Below are 24,002 nucleotides of genomic sequence, written 5' to 3'. Positions count from 1 at the left end.
TGGAACCCCTTGAGCCATGAGAGACCTGGAGAGTGAAGAAGCTTGGCAGATGCTACCATGATAGAAAAAGAGGGTGGAGTCCATGCGCTCCATGTTGATGTGTTTGCGGTGGATCCCTTCTGACAGTCTAGATCGGATGTTCAAACAGCTGGTTTGAGAATTCAGAAGTGCTAGTGGTGAGAGACAGTACAGATCCACTAAGAATTTTTCCTTTTTCGTGAATTTAAGCTACTGCTTACTAGGCAAAGCGAGTTTTAGTCAACGTTTATCTAGCTTTAAATAGACGTTTAACAGTTTCCTGGCTGTTTTGTGTGCCCGTGGGGAGATGAAGATGGAATGCTGAGGCCCAGGTGAAAGCATCCCAGCGACTCCCTGTAATGGTCATTGTCGTCTCCCAGGACCACTCACCTGACACACTGAATCTGGTTCCATATTAGTGATGATGTGACTGAAGATAGAAGGCATACTTCTCACATATTCAGATGACACAGAGGACCATTATGTACATTAGATGTCAGTCAGGATTTGTAAGGGTTTTAGTAGAATGGAACTGCTGAGGCAGGGACCAGTAAGAAAAAATTTAATAGTGATATAGTTGAACTCCTGTTTCTGAGCAACTTAAAAAACACAACAACAAAACCCCTCTGACTATAAGCAAAGAGAAACTTTGGGTTTTTATAACTCATGTGAAAAGACCTGAAGCTTCATTAGATACACTTTACTACAACTGTATACGTTTTTATAAGTAGTTTTTTTTCAGCTTCTTTTGTAAATGTCTTTAAAATCACGTGTAGTATACAACACTAACATTCAAGACCATCTTTAAATAACACGCTTAGCATTTTTATTATATGAAATATAAAAATCAGTCCTTTCCATTGTTGATTGATTGGTAATTTATATCTTCTCTGGAATATATGTTTTGTGGTGATGTAATATTATAAATATTACGACTCCTTTTGTCAGAAAACGCATTGAGAGCCCTGACAGGAAACCTGCCTACATGACATTTCATTTTGAGTTTGCCTCTCTCTCTGACATGTTGCCTTCTGCTACCTCTCCATTACAAAGTTTCCTCTTTCATTAAGTGGGGAAAATAATGCTCAGCCTCTGTCTAGTGGGTAGGTTTAAGAATTGAGACACTATTTTCTATTCAAATATTGGTAAATTATCAGGCAGCAAATTATTTTTCTCTGGAGTTCACTTTTTCTTTTAAACATCTATTAAGCTTATATAAAACATTTCTAAAGTTAATCTACTTTAATAAACAATTAAGGAAAGACTTTTTTTTTCCTAATTCTGAGGTTATCCTTTTACCACAGTTGCACAGTATCCTTTTGAAGACCATAATCCACCACAGCTAGAACTTATCAAACACTTTTGTGAAGATCTTGACCAATGGCTAAGTGAAGATGACAATCATGTTGCAGCAGTTCACTGTAAAGCTGGAAAGGGATGAACCGGTGTAATGATTTGTGCATATTTATTACATCGGGGCAAATTTTTAAAGGCACAAGAGGCCCTAGATTTCTATGGGGAAGTAAGGACCAGAGACAAAAAGGTAAGTTATATTTGATGTTTTTTTCTTTCTTCTTCCTTGATCTGAGCATTTATTAGAAAACAGCTTTTTAAAAAGATGGTTGGTAACCCTTCTACCGTAACTGTTGTATGAGCAAATGACTGAATCTCTCAATTTTTCTCTTCATGCTGGCATTTTCATATCATGCTAGTAAATCTTATGCATTAACTGTATGGCATATTTGGTCTTATAAAATCCTGGCAGAGCATTTAAAGAAGCAGTACGTTGAACAAAAGTAAGCTTGATATTTCTGAACCTTGCTTGAGAGTAAGATGTCTTTGGGTAATAACTTGGATGCCATTTCCTACTAAAGTATGATCCTTTATAAGTACATGAAAATTATTCTTTGATATGAATATTCATGAATATAGTTATAATTAAGATTAGTCAAAGGTTCTTCTGTTATTCAGAAGGCTAATAAAGACGATGTTGAAATTCACGGACAAACTTAATCTATGTAATATGTTTGAGGGGAGAACATAAAGTCAGGAGAAGTTTCATAATAATTTCTAAGAGATTCATTTCTTTGGATGGTAAATGTGACAAAATATGTTTATGTTTCTTACAGAGAGATTTTGTACATTTCTCTGTCTCTGAGAAGGAAAAACCCAAACCGCTCCAGATAGAGGGAGAAACTCACCTAGACAAAGAACTCTCTTGAGGGAGACATTACAACTTTATGAAGAAATTTATTCTAGTTTTAATAACATTTACAATCAGGAAGGTTCTCTTCCAGTTTAAGTTGCTTGCCTGCCTGCCTTCCTTTAATTTTTAGTGTGGGCTTTGAGCTCATGACCCTGAGATCAAGATCTGAACTGAGGTCAGGAGTCAGACGTTTAACTGACTGAGCCATCCAGGCACCCCTAAGCTGATTTCTTTTTAATTCAACTTCAAAACAGAAACATGATCACTTCTATTATTTTAGCTGGTGATTGCATTGATTCTTGCCTCCTTTTCTCCTTCCTCATTTCTTATTTTATTTATCTTTGTGATTTTTAAAAATTACTTCTAGAGATTCTAGAGTGTTGTGTATTGGTGATAGTTTATAAAACTGAATCTCATGTTAGTGCTTGATTTTAGTAAATATTCATTATAGTAGATTGCCTTACATTTCTTTAGAAGTTGTGTATGTCCTGAGATGATAGTAGTGGAGTGAATTCTTGAGTGGAAGGCCTGAGATGTTTACTTTGGTTCATTTTTTTCATCATCTAGAGGTAAATAGTTGCTGTTACTGATTAAAAATATAAAAGGTAAATTGTTCTACACTTAAGTGAGTAAGTCCAGGGCAGCACAGGGGAAAGAGACTGAATGGAAAGAAAACAATAGAGAAACAGGTCGAATCAAAGTACAGGAGCTAAAGTAGTGGTAGAAGTTTAGAGCAAGCAGGGTTGATGAGCAGTAGACTCTGTATGTAGTTGTGGGAAAGAAATCAAATCAAAAGAATTTCAAATAAAAGTAGAGGAGCCAGTATTATGGAGCCAGAACACTAGATTTAAGCTCATGGCTTTTTTTTTTTTTTTAAAGATTTTATTTATTTGACAGAGAACACAAGTAGGCAGAGAGGCAGGCAGAGAGAGAGAGAGAGAGAGAGAGAGAAGCAGGCTCTTCACTGAGCAGAGAGCCTGATGTGGGGCTCAATCCCAGGACCCTGGGATCATGACCTGGGCCGAAGGCAGAGACTTTAACCCGCTGAGCCACCCAGGCACCCAAAGCGCATGCCTCTTCAGGGATTTATGTGACATATGTTCTAGAAGATGATGAAAGCTATAGTCTCTCACTAAAAATGTACATGGTATACATGAACATAAAATTTTGCTTATAGTTTTTAATTACACAGATTTTTTAAATGTGGAAATTAAAAGGAGTCTTTATAAGAATTATGTTCCCTTTTATTTTTTATTCATTTATTTTTAAGATTTTATTTATTTGACAGAGAGATCACAGTAGGCAGAGAGTGGGAAGCAGGCTTCCTGCTGAGCAGAGAGCCTGATGTGGAGCTTGACCCCAGGACCCTGAGATCATGACCTGAGCCAGAGGCAGAAGCTTAACTTACTGAGCCACCCAGGTGCCCCAGTGTCCCCTTTTTAAATGGAAAAAGCAGTGGCTCTTTGAGGTTAATGACGAAATCTCAATGGTTACAGATTAATCAGAATTAAACTTTGGTTTTGCCAATAGGAAGTTTTATAAAAGGGCTGCTAGTATTTAGATTATAAATAATACATTAAAATTATGCCATTGTCTTTGACTTGAAAACTTCTTTGTCATCTTTTATATCCAATCAATTTTGACTATGTTTTTGGTGAAAACAATTGCTTAAAACACTATCTCATGAAAGAATGAAAGAGCAAATGAAATCTGTAGATTCTTTTGTCAGATGAAAGTAGGCTTGTATCAAAAAATTAAGAATTCTCTAAAATTCTCCAGAAAAATTCATGTTGCATCATTTTCTTTGCCTTGGTTAATGAGATCATTTTTGGCAAGATTCTGGCATAATGCTATGTTAGGAAGGGAAGGATTATGACTTCACATTTTTAGTTTTAAGGTTAAAGAATTAAACTGTGCAAATGAGTTTGTATTTTATCCAGTTGACTGCATTTAAAATCCTGGCTGTAGAATTTTGCCTTCTGAAACTAGTGAACTTATGGGTAGAAAAGCATTTCATAATTGCTCCCATTTCTTGACAAAACCTCTTGAGAAGCCCTTGATTGAATGTCTTGGCTCTCCTGAATTTGGCAATTTTCATAACAGTAGATTTTTCATGAAACACCCTCTTGTACAGGCTGTGATTCGAGGCTTGGCACTGCTAGAGCAGGCTACTTCCCCATCAATGGCTAGAATTTCTCCCAGGATGGAGCTAGAGTCTTGTACCCCATGCACAGTGAGGAACACGGCAGTGAGTGCCATGGTGATGTGGAGAGCATTGTCTTTCCCCAAGCAACAAAGCCAGAAGTTTTGCCAGGTGTTAAGGTGTACTATCTGCCTAGAAAATACTGAAATTTCTTGAGGGGAAGGTTTTTTGGGGGCATTTTGAAAATGTTAATGTTCCCCCAAAATTTCCAAAGAGTACTCCAAAATAAGTATTATTCTTTGATTGTGTTACCACGTGTGTACTTGATGAAAACCAGTAGCTGGCTAACCCGGTAGCTGGCTAACCCGAGAAGTCATCATCATATACTGAAGGGAAGTGGTATTTCCAGTCCTCTCATGACCTGCTTCATAGTCTTAGGAAAAGAGGTCAGTTTTTCTAGGAGTAGACAGATTTGTTTGCTAGAGATACTGCAACAGTCTTAACTTTTCTTTTGCAAGCTACAAACATGTTTGACCATTTCTAAAGTATTTGTCTTCACCATATTGAACTACACCTTTTTTGTTTGTTTGGCATTACAACCAGCAGACTTGTAGAGTGCTTTACTCGGGACTTTGAGTAAGAGGGTAATCAAAGGTTCTTGTAGTAGTCTAACTTTTTCTGACCAAGCTGTGCTTTTACGTGTGCTCTCTTTTCCCCTCTTCCGCACACTCACCCACACACATACCTTCCCTCTGTGAGAGTTGGCTAAATGCTTATAATCATGAGAACCAGCCATGTAAGGAGCACTTGGGATAGTCTTTCACACCATACTCAGGGATACAAGTAAAACCCAAGGATGCTTAAACAGTTTAAGTTAGATCCAGGAGAAGTCCTCTTAATGAAAAAGTGAAGACATGTTTTAATTTATCATTGGGAAAATACTGTATTCCTTACCATCTGAAAATATTGTCAGTTCTCTTGCTCTGTAAAGGTGAAGAGAGACTTAGTAAACTGGCAAGGCCCAAGGGATAGTGTTGTGAAATAGGGGTCAGAGTGAAAAGATAGCAAGAGAAGTATTTATAAAAATAAAATACAGTATACTGTAGAATGTGAACACCCCTCCATTATCAGCAGAAATGCTTCAGGCACACAGCACTCTTCTCTTACGGGTTTGAATCTCCCCCAGCTGGAAGTTAACAGGCTAACAGAATGGAGTTCTGTGTGTACTGTTAAGGGTATCCTCAGTAAAATTGTTATGCTTAGCTCATACATTATATCGAGATTCAGAGTTAAGTAATTTGGCCAAAATTGATCACTTTTAGCATCTTGGAGTCAAAATAAATCATTGAGATCTGTCGTGCTTTAGTTCATGATGATAATTTAATATACCCAGACCATTTTTTGGATGAATTAGTCACAGCTGTCATCTAAAGCAGGATCCTAAATGTGCTCCTACCTTTACTTCTGTATATATTTAAAAAGGCAAAAAGAAATTTACAAGCAGATGCTGTTAATGAAGCTCTGTTCCATTTGCACGGTTTCATTTGCATTTTATGTTGAAACAGTGTTAGAAAGTTAGATTAAATAGATAAAGATTATGGGCATAAGATTATGAGCCTTTTTTGGCAGGAATTTTTCTTACTTTAAATGATAAAACGGAGGCCCAGATAGGTGAAGTGCTTTGATTAAGATGATTCGAACAGTTAATGATAGCATTTAGAGTAAAATTTGAGTACCCTGAACGTTGTTGAATCCTGGAACTGTGAAAGAATTTTGCGGCTGTTCAGAATTAATCTCTATGGGGACAAGCTGTCCCCAAATGGTCCTATTTTGACAAGGCTCCTCAGTTTATACCCTTTTTTACTGATGCCTAGGAATTTGGTGGCCCCTGACCTAAGTACAGATAAAGGCAGCTTGAAGTTGTTAGTCTTATAAATATAATGCTGAAGGTTTCCTTTAAATCTTTGAAATTTAATTGTCTAACAATTTTCAGACATATCAGACATTTACCTAATGGTTAGGGTGCTAGTGAAATAATCTGTTTTTATCCTTTAATAAGTATAGTTTCATCATGAGAAATGAGCTAAGCTGAACATGGTAAAGCTGTTGTCATTCAACTGTGGAATTCTTCCAGGGAAGTAAGTATCTTATAGTAAATATAACTGATTATCCAGAGTAGTTTTATTCTTGAAACACCTGCTAAAAATTTATCTTCTTGCCAGTATTTCCTTTTAGGTTGAATGTTTAGATTCGTATTTTTGTAACTGTGAACCATTATTATGGGAGATACATATATTTTGTCAGTTTTTCAGCTTATATAGCATTAATTTTACTAAAATTGTCTTTAATGTGACTTTGCCTGTATCCTTAATTTCAGTTGTAGGGAAACATTAAGAAGGAAGTTGTGTTCTGGTGACGTTTATATGGGAGGATATGGTTTCTTCTCTTCCCTCCTTCCTCCCCCCTCCCCCTTTTTCCCCCTCCCCCCCCACCCCTCTTTGTTATGGAGAAAGAAGACCCAGTTGGCATGTTTTTGTGAAGAATTTGTGGACTTGGCAGGGACTCTCCTCAAACTAATCTGGTGCAGCGTTGTCATTCCCTCAGCTTCCCTCAGTGGACTTGGTGCAAATTAAATGGCAAAGCGGTGGGTGCCTGCTGACCCTACAGTGTGCCGTTGTGTTAGTGATGCCCAAATGGTGCTTGAAGCTTGAGTGTTGCTGAGAATTCAAAGTACAACTGATACCTCCTCTAAAGAAACGTATTTCCCAGAGTAGGATAACTGCTTGATGGAAAGAAGAGTCCTTCTTTTATTCAATAATTGAGAAGAAACCTGTGTTACACTTCCCTAAGAGTAATTCCTTTGGAGATTTGGTCCTTTTTCTTCATGAGTGAAACAGGCTCTCAGCAGCTCCCTGTCCTGCCCCCCCCCCCAGGAGAGCCTGGTGCAGGTTAAATCCCAGGGCAAGTGCCTGTCTAGTCCTGTGCTTCACACTGTCTGCACTTAACACTTATGTATCGGAATGAGAATAAACTCACAGCATTTATTGTAAGCTATGAATAAGTGTTAAAGCATCCTACTAATACTGGTAAGTATGTATTTTGGAAAGAGTCCCCAAATTTCTGAATTCAGAAGCAAACTTTAGTTACATGACAAACCCATCCAGAATTTCTGCTACTCCTCTCTCTTTCTGTTGCTTTCCCCCTTCTAGAATGGTGGCAGGCCAAGTACACATTAATCTTTATTTTCTTTGATTAATCTTTTAGGAAAAAATATTTGAGCTTTTGATTTCTCTTTTTGTTTTGCTTTCAAAGCAATTATTAGAGACAAAATTCATATATATTATGATCTCTGTACATGAGTTCATTAGCTTATCTGTAATGAAGACTTAAACTTTCTAGAAATAATAAGTATTAACTTTATTCTAAGTGATCCCATGAAGAGGAAATTTTCTGGTTTCTCTGAGGAGTGAATTTTTATGTCCTGATTGTATAGTCAGCTTACTTTTTTCTAGCTACTAAATTTCTCCATATGATAACATAAAAAAATTTTCTAGTTTTCCCCTTCACTTAAACTCTAATTGTTCTCATTTTCAGTAAAAACAAAACAAAAAGAACTCCTAATACAATATTCTTATTTTTTTAACATATTAATTCTTTTGGGATAAACTGTGTTCCTCTAATACATGGTATTTAAGCCTGTCATACAATCTATACATTCATAAAATTATAAGGTTTTTATACCTTGAAGGATTTTAGCAATGATTTAGTTAAGGCCTGTTCTAATATAAATGATCAAATAAATCTGTAAAGATCAGTCTCTCCTAGGTCATTTCATCTGTCTGTGTAATGTTATTCAAAACTGTCTCCTAACCTCAAATCTAGTATTCTTTCTACAGTACTGTGTTCTTCTGTCCAAATTATACTTCTGTATTATTTTGATCCCCAAAGTAGAAATAGAAACTTAAAAAAGAAAAAAAGAAGTAGCTATATTATAACATATTAGAATTCTCTCAATATCTACTCACAGAAGCCCAACTCAAAGAGTGTAAACCCAAGGAGACCTTTATATTGACTTACATAACCTTAAAAGCTCTGGCCTGGACTTAGATGCTTAATAGGTATTGGTAATCTTTCTCTCAGCTCTCTCCTTTGCTCTGTATGTGCTTTCTTTTTAGGCATTCTCCTTGCAAATAATAGCTAGGTACGACTCCTGGCGACTCTGGTGTTACATCCTGGCTACTTTAGCAACTACAGGAGGAAGAGAGCTACAGTTTGAGTGAATATTCCTAGATTAGGTTCTGATTTACCTGGATTAGGGCATGTACCCATCCCTGAACTGAACATTCTGGCGAGAGGCTTGGGACATGTATCTGATGCTGAAGAATAGATCCCATCCCATCTCCATCAGACTGCAGGGGGAGTGACAGCTTTCCCAAAGGGGAAGGGGTGCTGTGCAGAGAGACATGTGCCCCTTGTCTGCTTCATACTATTCACAGAGATCTGTGATTCGTGCAGCACTGTTGTTGATAGGTTACTCAAAAGTAGTTCCATGGAGCTGGAGCTCTGTGATACTCTAAACTTTGTGGAGGCTCTTCATAGTTGGGAAAAATAGTGCTCAAACAGGTCACGGCTTCTTTGTGTGCTCTTAGTAAAACCCAGGACATCGAAAGATGAAGTTCTAGGCTCAGAGTCACATTTAGGTTCAGGTCCAGGTTTTTTGAACAGGATAATCATGTGCCCCAGGACTGTTTTCTCACCCTTGAAATAGAGGTGACAGTGTTTGTCTTACAAAGTGTGGTGGTATTAGGGTCATATGTACAATGCCCAGCACTTAGCTTCATAACAAAACTCCTGCCACATGGCATCATTGCAAGAGTAACCATTCCTAAAGAGCTATATTCCTTCCTTTGTTGAGTTACTTTCCTGTGACAACCTCGTGAGCATTCTGAAACATCCTTTTTCAAGCTTCCAGAAAACACTGTTATTTTAAAACACAACATTATTTCTGAGTTTAAAAGTGCCAGTGAAAAGTTTACTGAAGTAGAAAATTACTTTTTTTTTTTGAGAGGAATCTAGATTGTGACTTCATCTTAGAGAATATGATCTGAAGGTACTGATGCACAGAATATGAGCAAAACATTACGTAGCTTGTGTTGTGGTATCCAGGTGGAATTCTGGCCTGGAAGTACCATGATAATATCCTAGGTTTGAAAGATGTGTTTAATCTCTACTTCTAAGTTTCTGTTCTTTAAGGGATTAATTATATACAAGAGACTTACGTAAAACAGCTCAGGTTAGAAAAATAAGCGGTTCATTAAAGATACATCAGGCAAATGTAAATTTCAAGAGCAGATGACAGGATATCATTATCAGAGTGCATTTACAACAGAATATGTAAAACTAGATCAGGAATGTCATTTTATATTAACACAGGGTGCACTCCACAATGAAGAGTTAGCAGGTATGAACTCTTACATGCTAAACATAACATCAAATACAGTAAGAAAAGCTGAAAGAAATGAAGAAAAAAACTGATGGCAAAACAACAATAATAGGAATCTTCAATATACTTGAAGATCAAGAAAGTACAAGGTAAGATGTGTAGATGGATTGAATAGTATAATAAAAAATGGCCCATAAGATCTGTCTTTTTTCTTTTTTTGTCATCCACATAATAGTTAACCAAGATTGATAATTCATTAGGCCAACTACAAAGAAAATCTCATCTCCAGGTAGAAATATATGAACCCCATTCCTTGATTATAATTCAGTACAGCGAGAGATTTTCTTAAATGTATAATTTTGATTTTTTTCCCTGTTTTTATAGATTTTATTTATTTGTGTGTGAGAGAGAGAGTGTGCAAGAGGGGGGAGAGCAGAAGGAATCTCAAGCAGACTCTGCACTGAGCCTGGAGCCCCACACAAGGCTCGTTCTCATGACCGTGAGATATGACCTGAGTCAAAACCCAGAGTTGGGTGCTTTAACTGACTGACTGAGCCACATAGGCACCTCCAGCTAGAGATTTTTTTAAAACGTTTAATCAAGTAAAATCAACTATTTGGAAATTTAAAACTAGTTACTTAAATAATTTGGGGTCAATTATATTTGGGAAATACAAATATATTTTAGAGATTACTAAGATAATAACTAATAGAGAGAAATTAATAAAGATGAAAATATAAGTTGTGAATTAGCAAATGGTAAACCTTTTGAACTAATCATTTCAAACATTGTATGAAATTGCCAATAAAAGCAATACATCTCTTTTAAAGTTCTTTTTGAGGAGAAAGAAAGGGGAAACACAAATTATACATTAAGTTTGAGAAAGGTGAAGAACTACACTGTGGAGGTAACTAAGAATTATTTAGGTCCCCGCTAATGAATTTGACTATTTCAATGGGAAATAAGCAATTTTCAGTGAACATCATTGCTTCAAGGTGAAATCCAAAATTTGAACAGACAATCCCCAAATGAAAATGTGTAGAAGCCCTCAACATGTACCTAATCTGAATTCTGTTTCAGGTGGTGCTATCAAACTGGAAATACTGAATAATTCTGTTATTTGAGTTGGTCTAGGTGTTAGAAGATAGGTAAAACTTCCCAGATGACTGCTTGCAGATCAATGTCCTTAATCTGGTAAAGATAGCATACTTTAAAAAGCAGCAAGTATAGCATGGGAGAAATTAAGTACTTTGGTTTGACCAAAAATAAAAGCACATTCAGGGGAGTTGTGTGAGGTAAGAGCGGAAAAGAGGTTGGGCTGTATTTTTATGTTGTTAATGGATTTATATAATCTGTGATAAGTTTTCTTATTTGGATAGTCACTGGGAAACCATTTAGCATTTTAAATTGTTAGTGTGATTCATCTGACACTTTCATAAAGTTAATTAAAGAGTAGGTGTAAAAATAGAAGAATAGATCAATCAGAGGCTGGTATTCATTTGACTATTACAGAATTACAAGAGGTGATGGAACTAGAATGGCCACAGAAAGCTAGAACTGGTATTTTGAGAGGTATGTCACAAAGTCTGGATTTTGACTCTGAATAGATGTGTAGAAGTCTACTAAGAGTATCCTAAAGGAACTGAACCACTGGTGTGCTTTCCGTGTTGTGTGGACAGTATGTGTGTGTGTGTGTGTGTCTGTCTGTCTGTCTGTGTCTCTCTGTATGTATGTACTGTGTGTAGATGCTGGGTAGTTGGCCTGGGCCTTTGCTACAGTTCTGGGATTTCCTTATTCCTCTTTTATAGCCCTGTGTAGATCACTACTCCCTCTCAGATTGTTTCCTTGACTCGAGCAGGAAGAAGATGGCAGCATCAGCAATTGACTGTAAACTCTGGAGCTGGAGTACTAGGGTGAAACTTAGTTCCATTACTTACAAGAGTTGGGACCTTACCTCGTCTATAAAATGGTGTTACTGATAATACCCACTTCATGAGTACTAAATTATACTTAATGAAAGTACTTAGAACAATACAAAGAACATTGTAACAGTTCAATAAATAGTAGCAGTGGTGGTATTAGAAGAGGTTTTGAGCTTTGAGCACTGGGGAAAATAGTAAATATCATTAATAAAAATAACAGAGGTTGGTCCTGCAAAAATAGGAAAGCTTCAGTTTTTGGATATGTTGTGTTTAAAGTGCTTCTGAAATTTCCAGGTAGAAATGCCCAGCTAAGTATTAGAAGTTCTGGACTGGGAGTTGGGAATCAGGTATGGAGAGACACAGGTTTTGGAGTTCATGTTAATTGAACTACTAAGACAGAGAGGATTGACAAAGAGGGGCTCGCTCAGATCAGATTTTCAAGGTAGGCTTACTCTTAGGGAAAGAGGTTAGGTAGTTTTCTCTTACCCAGTAAGGTTAGGACAAAACTTTCAAGAGTGTGTTCTAGGATAGAGGCAGAGAATTTTCAAAATGGCAATGAAAAATGATATAGGATGGGACTGAGAAAATAGTAGGAAATGACTGTTAGTGACACTTAAGAACTACTGACCATTAAGAAATCAGCCTTATGAAAACAGTTTCCTATGGGGTAAGGGGCAGAGGCTTACCTTTGAGAGTTTATATAGAGAAGAAGGGTGACAATTTGAGAAAGATAAAAGATTTGGGGAGAGTGTGCATTTTTAGCCCATGAATGGCTTTGGATAACAGGACAAGGGTTACCCGAGCTGTTTATTAGGAGGAGACAGGTGAAACAAAGACAAATGCCAGAGAGGGAATAATTAATAGAGCACTTACCAAAATGGAATCTAGGTAAACATGCAGTCAGTTTTATAAAATATCAGATAATATGAGAAAATTTTAAGATGGGACAAGGGAATTCTGAGAGTGCCACACTGGGTGACCCAAGGTTCCCAGTAGAGTAGGAGCTACATTCATTGAGGATGATGTCTAGGACAGGATAGAAAGGTGGGTTGAACAGAGTGCTGAAATCATCACTCAGTTTAATAAGTGTGTTTCAGAAGAATGACGTATGTAATGATAGAGATTCAGAGTCATAGGTGAGACTGAGTAAAGGCAGTAGACCTTGGGAGGAACACGACACATCTTTGCAGGCATTCCTCTAGGTCTGTGAACATCAGGGAATCGAAGAAGCAATGGTGGTCTTTTGCGATGATGGCCAGGAATGTGGTGTAAAGGCAACCCTGAAGAATGCCAACTTTAGTTGAGATTAGAATGTTTAAAAGTTACCTTTCGGAAAAAAAAAAAGGTCAAGAATACAAGGAATTTTCTTCACATTTAGAGTAGAAAAGAAGAATCGTTGGTGGTAGAGGGCGGATACTTTGGGGATATAGTTACAAACCAGTTAACTTAAATGTTCTTGGTTAATTTAAATGAAAATGGAAATATTAAAAACACATAGTTATTTTTTAATCTCTAAGAGCTTTGAAGTTCAGCCCTCTTTTCATATATGTAAAATAAATTTTTGAAGATCTTTAAAATGTTCATTTCTAAGATTTTAAAAGAATCTAAGAGATTTGTCTTTATAGTCAAAATGCTATAGGTAAAACATGCACGTAAACCATTGTTTTCAGCATATGCATTCAGGAAATAATATATTTGAGGTGTTATAAATTGCATTGTCAATTTACTATGGACATTGTATTCATTTTATTTCAAAATCTACATTACAATATGGTTCATTGTACCATTAATTAAATTTGAGTAAAGTGTGCAGTGTGGCCATGAGAGATGTGACTAGATAGAAGGATACACTAATGCCCATGGTTGGTACATATTTGAGCCTTACAACTCAATTATTTCTGCTAATCTGACTGCATTGAATTTGAGCATGCTGCTAGGTAGGAATTGCAAAGTTAAGCTACAGAAGCTCAATTATGCATAATTTGATAGTAAAAGAATTAATTAAGTTAAATTGTGCCTTTCAGTGTTTTTCTTTGAATTGTATCAGTAATTTTGTTTAGCTCATATTTAACACACAAATTATTCATCCATGTTTGACATCTAGTAGATTCATATGTTCTTCCTCTATCTTTTCGCCTTGCCCTTTGGTAAGAGTTATTAACTCACTATATAAAAAGCTGCATTATACATGTGCTGCTAATCACTTGCTACTTGAAAAAAAATTAAATCTTTGAAAACATTTTAAATATTCATACAAACTTATACCAAGAAGATAAAGAGGAAGAAATCATCTATCATTGCATTGAATCCCAACAAATAACTTGACAGCTTGGTCTTCTTCTACACTCCCATTAATTTGATTTTTTGAATTTAATTTTATTTAGTTTTTAGACTAAATCATAAATTCACATGGTTCAAAAAAGCTTCCTTCCTACCCAGCCATAGTCCATCTGCTATATTCCCCTGACCTTGCTTTGCAATTCTGTGTCTTATCTTGATAAATATGAATAAGTTGTTTACTGAAGTAACATTTAACTAATGTAATACAATAAACCATTGTAAGTTTAAACACTTTTTATTAATAATGATTTTTAACATTAGTTTTTTATAGGAGCTTTTCACAGTAATAGTATTTTACTACTGTTTCTTTAATACAGAAAACCAAAATTCTAATTCTTCCAAAATTATACTTCAAATGTAGATAGGATTTCTAAAACTGCTAATTAGGATTTGTGTAACATTTGTAGGTTTAGCATGATTTTGTGTAACTACACTTAGTATTTACTCCTCATGAGAATCCCGTGAAGACAGGGTAGGTATTAATTGTCTTCATTTTCCTGAAGAAACCAATCAGAGTTGATATTTTGACCATTAGCTTTTAAATTCTAATCTTTGCACTGCAGCCAGAATCTTAAGTCATTTGTCCTTCTTTGAAATGGCTTTTATCCATTTTTTTGACATTCTATATATTTTTTAATTGTAATGAAATCATGCTAATTTTTTGAAACAAACCTGAGAATACTAGAGTGAATACCTGTTTACCTGCCATTTGTGTATCTGTCTTTAAATTCATATGAACGTACTTTATACTTTATTTAGAGGGAAGAAAAGCATTTATGTCCCGAGTGTTTAACAAATGGGGAGATTCAGATGCCAGTAATAACCTGAAAATATTACAAATTCTTTCTTCTCTTGTATATACTTCTAAGTTTTCTGCAAGTCACTTGTAACTGTCAGACGTCTTCCTGTTACTATTTGCCTTTTGTTTCTAAGTTAAATGCCTGAATTTTCCTGAAGTTATATACATCCTAGGAAAGGAGACCTCAGCCCTCATTTATTCAGCAGCATTAATGAATTGCATGGCTGTACACACTAGATTTATTTCTTTAGATAACTTTCTAAAAAAATAGAACATGAATTATATATATTTAGCATTTGTAATACTTAAATTTTCTCAAACATTATGTATATCCATGGTTTCTTCTACAGAGAGATGCATGTGGCTCGAGGACATTTCCTAAGTCCCTCTGTTAGAGAATTCTTGCATACATTTATCCCAGCCACATATTCCTGTTCTTATTGGGGGTCTCAGGGCATCATTTTTTTCTGCTGCTATTTCTGTCTCTTAAAGGCACTATGCCTTTATGTGTTCTGCTGATTCTGATATGTTTTTGCCTAAAAAATAAGTAACCAAGCTTTTGAGGAGTTGTGTGTTCAATAAAAGTCCATAAATTTCCTACGTCTCGGGAGCACAGCTGTAGTGCAGGTGCCTTTGACACGTATTTTGGAACTGCTGAGGCCTTATCTTATTGGGTTCATGGGTTGGAGCATTGTGGTGACCATTGAATAAATGAGGGGATTATGATAATTTTAAGGGAAAAGGTTATTCTGATATTTCCTTTGTACTGATGTTGCTCTGATTTACTCTTGTTGAACTAGATTTAAATATTAATCATTTAAGGTCAAATATCTAATGTATATATGGTCTTCAGTGGATACAACCCAGTTACAACCCAGTTATCGTAACAATTTAGTAAAATAACTGTAATGGAATTTTTCTTTTGAATTTGGCTTTTCTTTTTCTTTTCTTTTTTTTTTTTTTTTTTCTGTCCACCAGGGAGTAACTATTCCCAGTCAGAGGCGCTATGTGTATTATTATAGCTACCTGTTAAAGAATCATCTGGATTATAGACCAGTGGCACTGTTGTTTCACAAGATGGTCTTTGAAACTATTCCAATGTTCAGTGGCGGAACTTGCAGTAAGTGCTCTAAATTCTCATCCCTGCATGTACTGGAACATTTTTCTGGACATATCTAGACGTTTACATAGAAATCTAGAAAGAAATTTACCACACTTAAAATTTACGTAGGGGTATATATTTCTGAAGTATCCAAACTAAGTAGCTCCGTTGTTCAGCTTATTGGGCTAAGGAGGCCAGCAGCCATGGGTTTTAATGTCTTAGAAGCCAAATTGTATTTATGAAAGAAACATTCTTTGCTGCATCTACCAAATGCAGCTTAAACTGTGACCAGATAACTAAAAAACCTATCCCAGTAGAGATCCAGCATTCGAGTAGCAGTGGGATTCATTAGTTCCCTGTGTGGGGGCAGGGACCAGTTCCTTCCTATCTTAGGAAGATTAGATATTGGTAGTAATGGTGACAGGGACAATAGAAAGGAAAGGAAAAAATTATAAGACGTGGTGACCTGCTGAAATATGTTGAGTGAATAGGGTTGAGTCAGAGTGTGTGGAGCATTAGAGACAACCTGGGATTAAATCCAAGATCCAGTGACAGTTTTGTTAGCTCTCTCATTGCTAGATTGCATAACCTCAGGCACACTCTACTTGTCTTTATGTTTGCTTGTCAATAAAATGAAAACATTTTGAAATCTGAAAATTTCTAAGTATATACTAAACAGAGTTCATGTCGGTGATGTCTGCCTCCCATTGATTTCTCTTACCCTAGCCTCTGTGAGCCTCCCTCAGTGATCCTGATCCTGGTCTGCTTCTCTGCTAGTCTTGGCTGGAGTTCTTAGACTGAAAGGAGCCTTAATACTGAATACCCAGACCCAAGCAGTTAGTCAAGAGAGAATGCGTGGGTGGAAGTATTATCCAGCCCAGTAAAAGATCAGACTGTTGCTGCTTTTTTTCTGTAACTGCCTTGGCAGTTATCAGTCATGTTTTTATGTTTAAGAAATATGTTTCATTTATTTAGAGAGCAGTTCTGTAGTTTGTAGATAAGCAACTACTACAGTATTTCTTTGAATACCTCTAATAATATTTCAGTGAGGTTTTGTAATTTGTTAGTGGTTTTAGTTTTTAGTTTTAAGTTTTGCTTCTTGAAAATACTTATGTAGTTAAAAAATTTCTATCTCTAAATTATCCTGTACTGAGGAAATTAATTTCCTGATAGTGTTTGTCTTTCTCAGGTATTACTACCTTCATATTTTTCCTGTGTTCTTAGAACTGGACACCTTTATCATAGGCCACAGATTTATTAATAGAGTGTGATATAGGCTCACTGATTTGATTGCCTTAGCAAAACACAATGGGAGCCCTAACTGATGGCTGTCGTCATCTCTGTACAGCAAAGGCCAAGCACCACAGCAGTGCTCCATGGAGACAGGCAGTGGCTCTGCTGGTGGGGAGCGCAGCATGGTGTGTAAACCTGTGGAATCTCTGTGTTGTACACCTGAAACTAATGGCACATTGAGTGTCAACTCTGCGTCAACACAAATAATAGAGTCTGTGATAAAAAAAAAAGTTCTAAATGCAAGGCATTAGACTGTCAGAGGTGACTGACACAGGAACTTAACACGTTCATAGAGGAGAAGGAAAAAGGAAGAAAACATTCTTGCTCTTCCTGTAGGATAAATATCAGGTGTAAGGGCCAAAAGGAGGGTTTAATTTTAGGGAGAGAATAAGAGAAAGAGAACATTCAGTTCAACAATCCACCTATCTAGTGTAATTTTTTTCATTGGCTTCTCTAGCAAAAACCTGACAGTTCTGCTCTGCCTGCAACGTTCTGATGGATTTTTGTTTTGTTCTTGTCTTTTTCCACTATTACATTTAAACTTTCAAATTACTGACTGCTGAAAACTTTTCATCTTTACTAATTTTCTCCATTTATGCCCTGTGGTTTCATACTATGTAATAAAGCTGTATTAAAAGTAAACATAATTGAATGGGAGGTTATACGTATAAATTATAAATGGTGTATTCAGAAAAATAAGTTTTAGGGGTTGTCATATGGTTTCACAGAGGAAGTCCAGCTCTTCCTTGCATGGTAGAGAAAGTGTACCTTTTATATTGGCATTAAAACTGAAGGAAGTACTGCAGGTGTGACTTGAAGTACAATAGCAGGACATGAGCTGGACCCAGAGGCATGGAGGGTGGCATGTGTGGCCCGCTGTCAGAGGAGCCTAAATGGGGATGTTAGACTGAATTTGATAGGTGCTGTTGCATCAGTGACAGGTCAAGAGGCTTAGGATCTGTTTTTTGTTTTGTTTTGTTTTGTTTTTATAAACATATATTTTTATCCCCAGGGGTACAGGTCTGTGGCTCTGTTTTAAGTCTGGCTGGGTAGGAAGTGGTGATTGCACGATGGGGAACCGTGGCGGAAAAGAATCCAGTTACGGGACTTCTTGTGAGCCAGATGTGCTTTGCTAAGGCAGTCAAATCTCCTTTCCCTTTTATATTTAAACATTTTGTCAGTTTTGATTCTGGCCATATGAATAATTCCCAAAAGAGGGGAGAAGGGAAAACGAATCTCACTGAGACTTGGAAGACATGAATGTTTTTTGTTGTTAAACATGTTTTGGTCAGGTTAAGGTGAGCTGTTTATATGAAGATCCTCAGTGGGTTCTTGAAAGTGGGTTTGAATCTTAGGTGAGAGCTAGATCTGGTATTCTGGGAGCATCAGACAGCAGGCATAGTAACTAATTAGCCTTCTGTGTAAATATGGTATTGGGCTAGAGGTTGGGAAGGCTTAGGGAAACAGAGTGGGAGGAGTGTGAGACCTGGTGAGTTGGGAGTTTGGGTTCAGGGGAAAGGTTGGGACCCTTGAGGAAAACGAAGTAGTTTCTGCAAAGTTGTCAGGGGTCAGCAGCTGTTTTCTTACTGAATTATTGTCCTAATATTCCTAAATAAAGGAAAAGTTACTATACTCTTCACATCTGAAAGGGTTAAAACATTAGTAAAAGATGAGCAGTGTGATTTTCTGTCATTAGGCATATGTCAAAACAGTTTAATCCTGATTTTTGTTGACCAGGTATTGACTTGTCATTTCTTTAGAACACAGTCAGTTGTATCAAAGAGAAAATACTTGACTTGTGTCTTAGAAGTCAGAAGAACTGCACTGATGTTGGACTTCTGATAGGTTAGCTCTTGAAGATCTAAGATGGGGAATTCGTATTGTAAATGACCTGATTTTCTGTAGTGATTTAAGGAAAACTTTTAAACTTAGGTTTTGGGGTAGATTCTAAGTGACGCTGATTTGTAATTAGTTTATGAATGGATTACACAGTTCTAGAATTCCTGAAGATGCACATTTTAGATGTAGTTTAATTGAAATCTGGCTTCTACTGTTAATACACTTTTTAAAGTCCTAAAAAGAGGATTATCACATTCTGAACTAGTGGAGTCTTAATAAGACAAGGCATTTCATCCTGGCTGATTTTTATCATAGCTTTGGAATCATACCTTTTTGTTTGCTTTTTCAAGCTAGAGTTTCTAGTGAAATTTTCAGAATCACATAGTCTTGTAAAATGGCTTGCTGTACTTTGAACCTTTAGTCAAGGAAGTGAAAATTATGGACAGATTGTTGGTAATGTTTCCCCTTTTTGGAGTGCCCTTTTTCTTGTGATAAATGGCTCACATTCATATTAGAAAAACCCAACAGGCTGTTATCAGACCTTCTGTTTATTATTTGAGTGCTGGTGCTGCTCTAGATACACACGGATAAGCCCATACGTGTTTACGGATGGGAACGTGCATCTAGCTTGGATACACCTTTTGCCTTTTTCTCACTTGTTGGTCACATTGATAAACAACGTGATACTTCTTTCTGCATCTCTAACGATGATGCCTTTTAGCGTTAAGGATTTTATGCCAGTTTTTATATATGTGCATATTTTATATATAAATATATATGAAATACACATGAAATTTTTCATGTACTTTTTGCAAGCTTATGATTTTATTTCTTGATGGTCTTGGCATATTTCCTTCAAGACCCACTTACTCGTAAGGTTAATCACTAAAACATATAATCCTTTCCTTTATTTTAAAACAGACAGGGACCAAAGCCAAAATACTTGTTAATGAAAGTGGAGTGTGTTTTGGAGGGAGGGGGATTTTACTACAGTTCCTGCTTGAGTCTTGTATTTCTTTGCCGACATTTCCAATCTCTGTCTTCCTGTTTCTCATGATGATGGCTTTATATCCCTTGACTAACATAACACGATAAAAAACGAGTTGAGAGAGAGAGAACATAAGTAGGGGAAGGGCAGAAGGCGAAGCAGACTCACCACTGAGCAGGGAGCCAGACACAGGTCTCGATCCCAGGACCCTGGGATCGTGACCTGAGCCAAAGGCAGGTGCCTAACCAACTGTGCCACCTAGGTACCCCTGGGAAATTTTTATTTCATTTTATTATGAACCATATTATTGCTTAATTCTTAATGCTTGTAATTATTGTTACTTTTTAAGCTCTTATGTGTATTTTCTTTGATTTATGCTTTAGATAAACTAGGTGTAACAAAAAAATGTGAGCTATAGGTAAAATAAATGATAGTTAATATTTTTATAAATAGAGTCTTGTGTTTATGGAATTTATTACTTTGTTACAGATTGTATTCTTTTTTTTTTTTTTTTTTTTTTTTTTAAGATTTTATTTATTTGACAGACAGAAATCACAAGTAGACAGAGAGGCAGGCAGAGAGAGAGGAGGAAGCAGGCTCCCCGCTGAGCAGAGAGCCCGATGCGGGACTCGATCCCAGGACGCTGGGATCATGACCTGAGCCGAAGGCAGCGGCTTAACCCACTGAGCCACCCAGGCGCCCCACAGATTGTATTCTCATGCATCTTATGAACATGTAATTATTTGTGTTTTGTGGGTTTTATTACATGGTAGAGACATTAAAATACTGCAGCAAATATCTGTTTTAGAGTTACTTTTCATGCAATTCATAGATGTGCCAGAAGATTATTTTTGCATCTTAATTATAAATCTAATTTATATTAGATTTTTAACATTTTAATGTTAAAGTTTTGCTGTTATTGTAGTTCCAGAAGTCTACTGTTGGGATTTAGTATTTGTGAACTAGAACCAGTAAGTAGAACTTTATGCTGAAGGTTAAGATTAGGGAAACTTTTGTACTGGCTATATTTTCTGACCTTTTTAAAAAATATTGATGTGTTTTAGATCTGGGCTACAGATGCCGAATTACCATTCTGTGTGTATTGCTAATATTAACCATTGAAATGGTTTTTTTTTAATTTTTTATTTTTTATAAACATATATTTTTATCCCCAGGGGTACAGGTCTGTGAATCACCAGGTTTACACACTTCACAGCACTCACCAAATCACATACCCTCCCCAATGTCCATAATCCCACCCCCTTCTCCCAAACCCCCTCCCCCCGGCAACCCTCCGTTTGTTTTGTGAGATTAAGAGTCACTTATGGTTTGTCTCCCTCCCAATCCCATCTTGTTTCATTTATTCTTCTTCTACCCACTTAAGCCTCCATGTTGCATCACCACTTCCTCATATCAGGGAGATCATATGATAGTTGTCTTTCTCTGCTTGACTTATTTCGCTAAGCATGATATGCTCTAGTTCCATCCATGTTGTTGCAAATGGCAAGATTTCATTTCTTTTGATGGCTGCATAGTATTCCATTGTGTATATATACCACATCTTCTTGATCCATTCATCTGTTGATGGACATCTAGGTTCTTTCCATAGTTTGGCTATTGTGGACATTGCTGCTATAAACATTCGGGTGCATGTGTCCCTTTGGATCACTACATTTGTATCCTTAGGGTGAGTACCCAATATTGCAATTGCTGGGTCATAGGGCAGTTCTATTTTCAACATTTTGAGGAACCTCCATGCTGTTTTCCAGAGTGGCTGCACAAGCTTGCATTCCCACCAACAGTGTAGGAGGGTTCCCCTTTCTCCGCATCCTCGCCAGCATCTGTCATTTCCTGACTTGTTGATTTTAGCCATTCTGACTGGTGTGAGGTGATATCTCATTGTGGTTTTGATTTGTATTTCCCTGATGCCGAGTGATATGGAGCACTTTTTCATGTGTCTGTTCGCCATCTGGATGTCTTCTTTGCAGAAATGTCTGTTCATGTCCTCTGCCCATTTCTTGATTGGATTATTTGTTCTTTGGGTGTTGAGTTTGCTAAGTTCTTTATAGATTCTGGACACTAGTCCTTTATCTGATATGTCGTTTGCAAATATCTTCTCCCATTCTGTCAGTTGTCTTTTGATTTTGTTAACTGTTTCCTTTGCTGTGCAAAAGCTTTTGATCTTGATGAAATCCCAGTAGTTCATTTTTCCCCTTGCTTCCCTTGCCTTTTGCGTTGTTCCTAGGAAGATGTTGCTGCGGCAGAGGTCAAAGAGGTTGCTGCCCGTGTTCTCCTCAAGGATTTTGATGGATTCCTTTCGTACATTGAGGTCCTTCATCCATTTTGAGTCTATTTTTGTGTGTGGTGTAAGGGAATGGTCCAATTTCATTTTTCTGCATGTGGCTGTCCAATTTTCCCAGCACCATTTATTGAAAAGGCTGTCTTTTTTCCATTGGACATTCTTTCCTGCTTTGTCGAAGATTAGTTGACCATAGAGTTGAGGGTCTATTTCTGGGCTCTCTATTCTGTTCCATTGATCTATGGGTCTGTTTTTGTGCCAGTACCATGCTGTCTTGATGATGACAGCTTTGTAATAGAGCCTGAAGTCCGGAATTGTGATGCCACCAACGTTGGCTTTCTTTTTCAATATCCCTTTGGCTATTCGAGGTCTTTTCTGGTTCCATATAAATTTTAGCATTATTTGTTCCATTTCTTTGAAAAAGATGGATGGTACTTTGATAGGAATTGCATTAAATGTGTAGATTGCTTTAGGTAGCATAGACATTTTCACAATATTTATTCTTCCAATCCAGGAGCATGGAACATTTTTCCATTTCTTTGTGTCTTCCTCAATTTCTTTCATGAGTACTTTATAGTTTTCTGAGTATAGATTCTGTGTCTCTTTGGTTAGGTTTATTCCTAGGTATCTTATGGTTTTGGATGCCATTGTAAATGGGATTGACTCCTTAATTTCCCTTTCTTCTGTCTTGCTGTTGGTGTAGAGAAATGCAACTGATTTCTTTGCATTGATTTTATATCCTGACACTTTACTGAATTCCTGTATAAGTTCTAGCAGTTTTGGAGTGGAGTCTTTTGGGTTTTCCACATATAGTATCATATCATCTGCGAAGAGTGATAATTTGACTTCTTCTTTGCCGATTTGGATGCCTTTAATTTCCTTTTGTTGTCTGATTGCTGAGGCTAGGACCTCTAGTACGATGTTGAATAGCAGTGGTGATAATGGACATCCCTGCCGTGTTCCTGACCTTAGCGGAAAAGCTTTCAGTTTTTCTCCATTGAGAATGATATTTGCGGTGGGTTTTTCATAGATGGCTTTGATGATATTGAGGTATGTGCCCTCTATCCCTACACTTTGAAGAGTTTTGATCAGGAAGGGATGTTGTACTTTGTCAAATTCTTTTTCAGCATCTATTGAGAGTATCATATGGTTCTTGTTCTTTCTTTTATTGATGTGTTGTATCACATTGACTGATTTGCGGATGTTGAACCAACCTTGCAGCCCTGGAATAAATCCCACTTGGTCGTGGTGAATAATCTTTTTAATGTACTGTTGAATCCTATTGGCTAGTATTTTGTTGAGTATTTTCGCATCTGTGTTCATCAAGGATATCGGTCTATAGCTCTCTTTTTTGGTGGGATCCTTGTCTGGTTTTGGGATCAAGGTGATGCTGGCCTCATAAAATGAGTTTGGAAGTTTTCCTTCCATTTCTATTTTTTGGAACAGTTTCAGGAGAATAGGAATTATTTCTTCTTTAAATGTTTGGTAGAATTCCCCCGGGAAGCCGTCTGGCCCTGGGCTTTTGTTTGTTTGGAGATTTTTAATGACTGTTTCAATCTCCTTACTGGTTATGGGTCTGTTCAGACTTTCTATTTCTTCCTGGTTCAGTT

At 36.8% G+C, this 24,002-nt stretch overlaps 1 pseudogene; it reads left to right on the top strand.

The window, feature by feature from the left end:
• Nucleotides 1–24,002, top strand: part of LOC123390209 — a 92,512-nt pseudogene that overhangs the window by 64,461 nt on the left and 4,049 nt on the right.

This window comes from Mustela putorius, unplaced genomic scaffold (assembly GCF_011764305.1).
Source record: "Mustela putorius furo isolate JIRA1106 unplaced genomic scaffold, ASM1176430v1.1 tig00537291_pilon_pilon_pilon, whole genome shotgun sequence".
NCBI lineage: Eukaryota > Metazoa > Chordata > Mammalia > Carnivora > Mustelidae > Mustela > Mustela putorius.
This window is presented reverse-complemented; position numbering and strand designations above follow the sequence as displayed.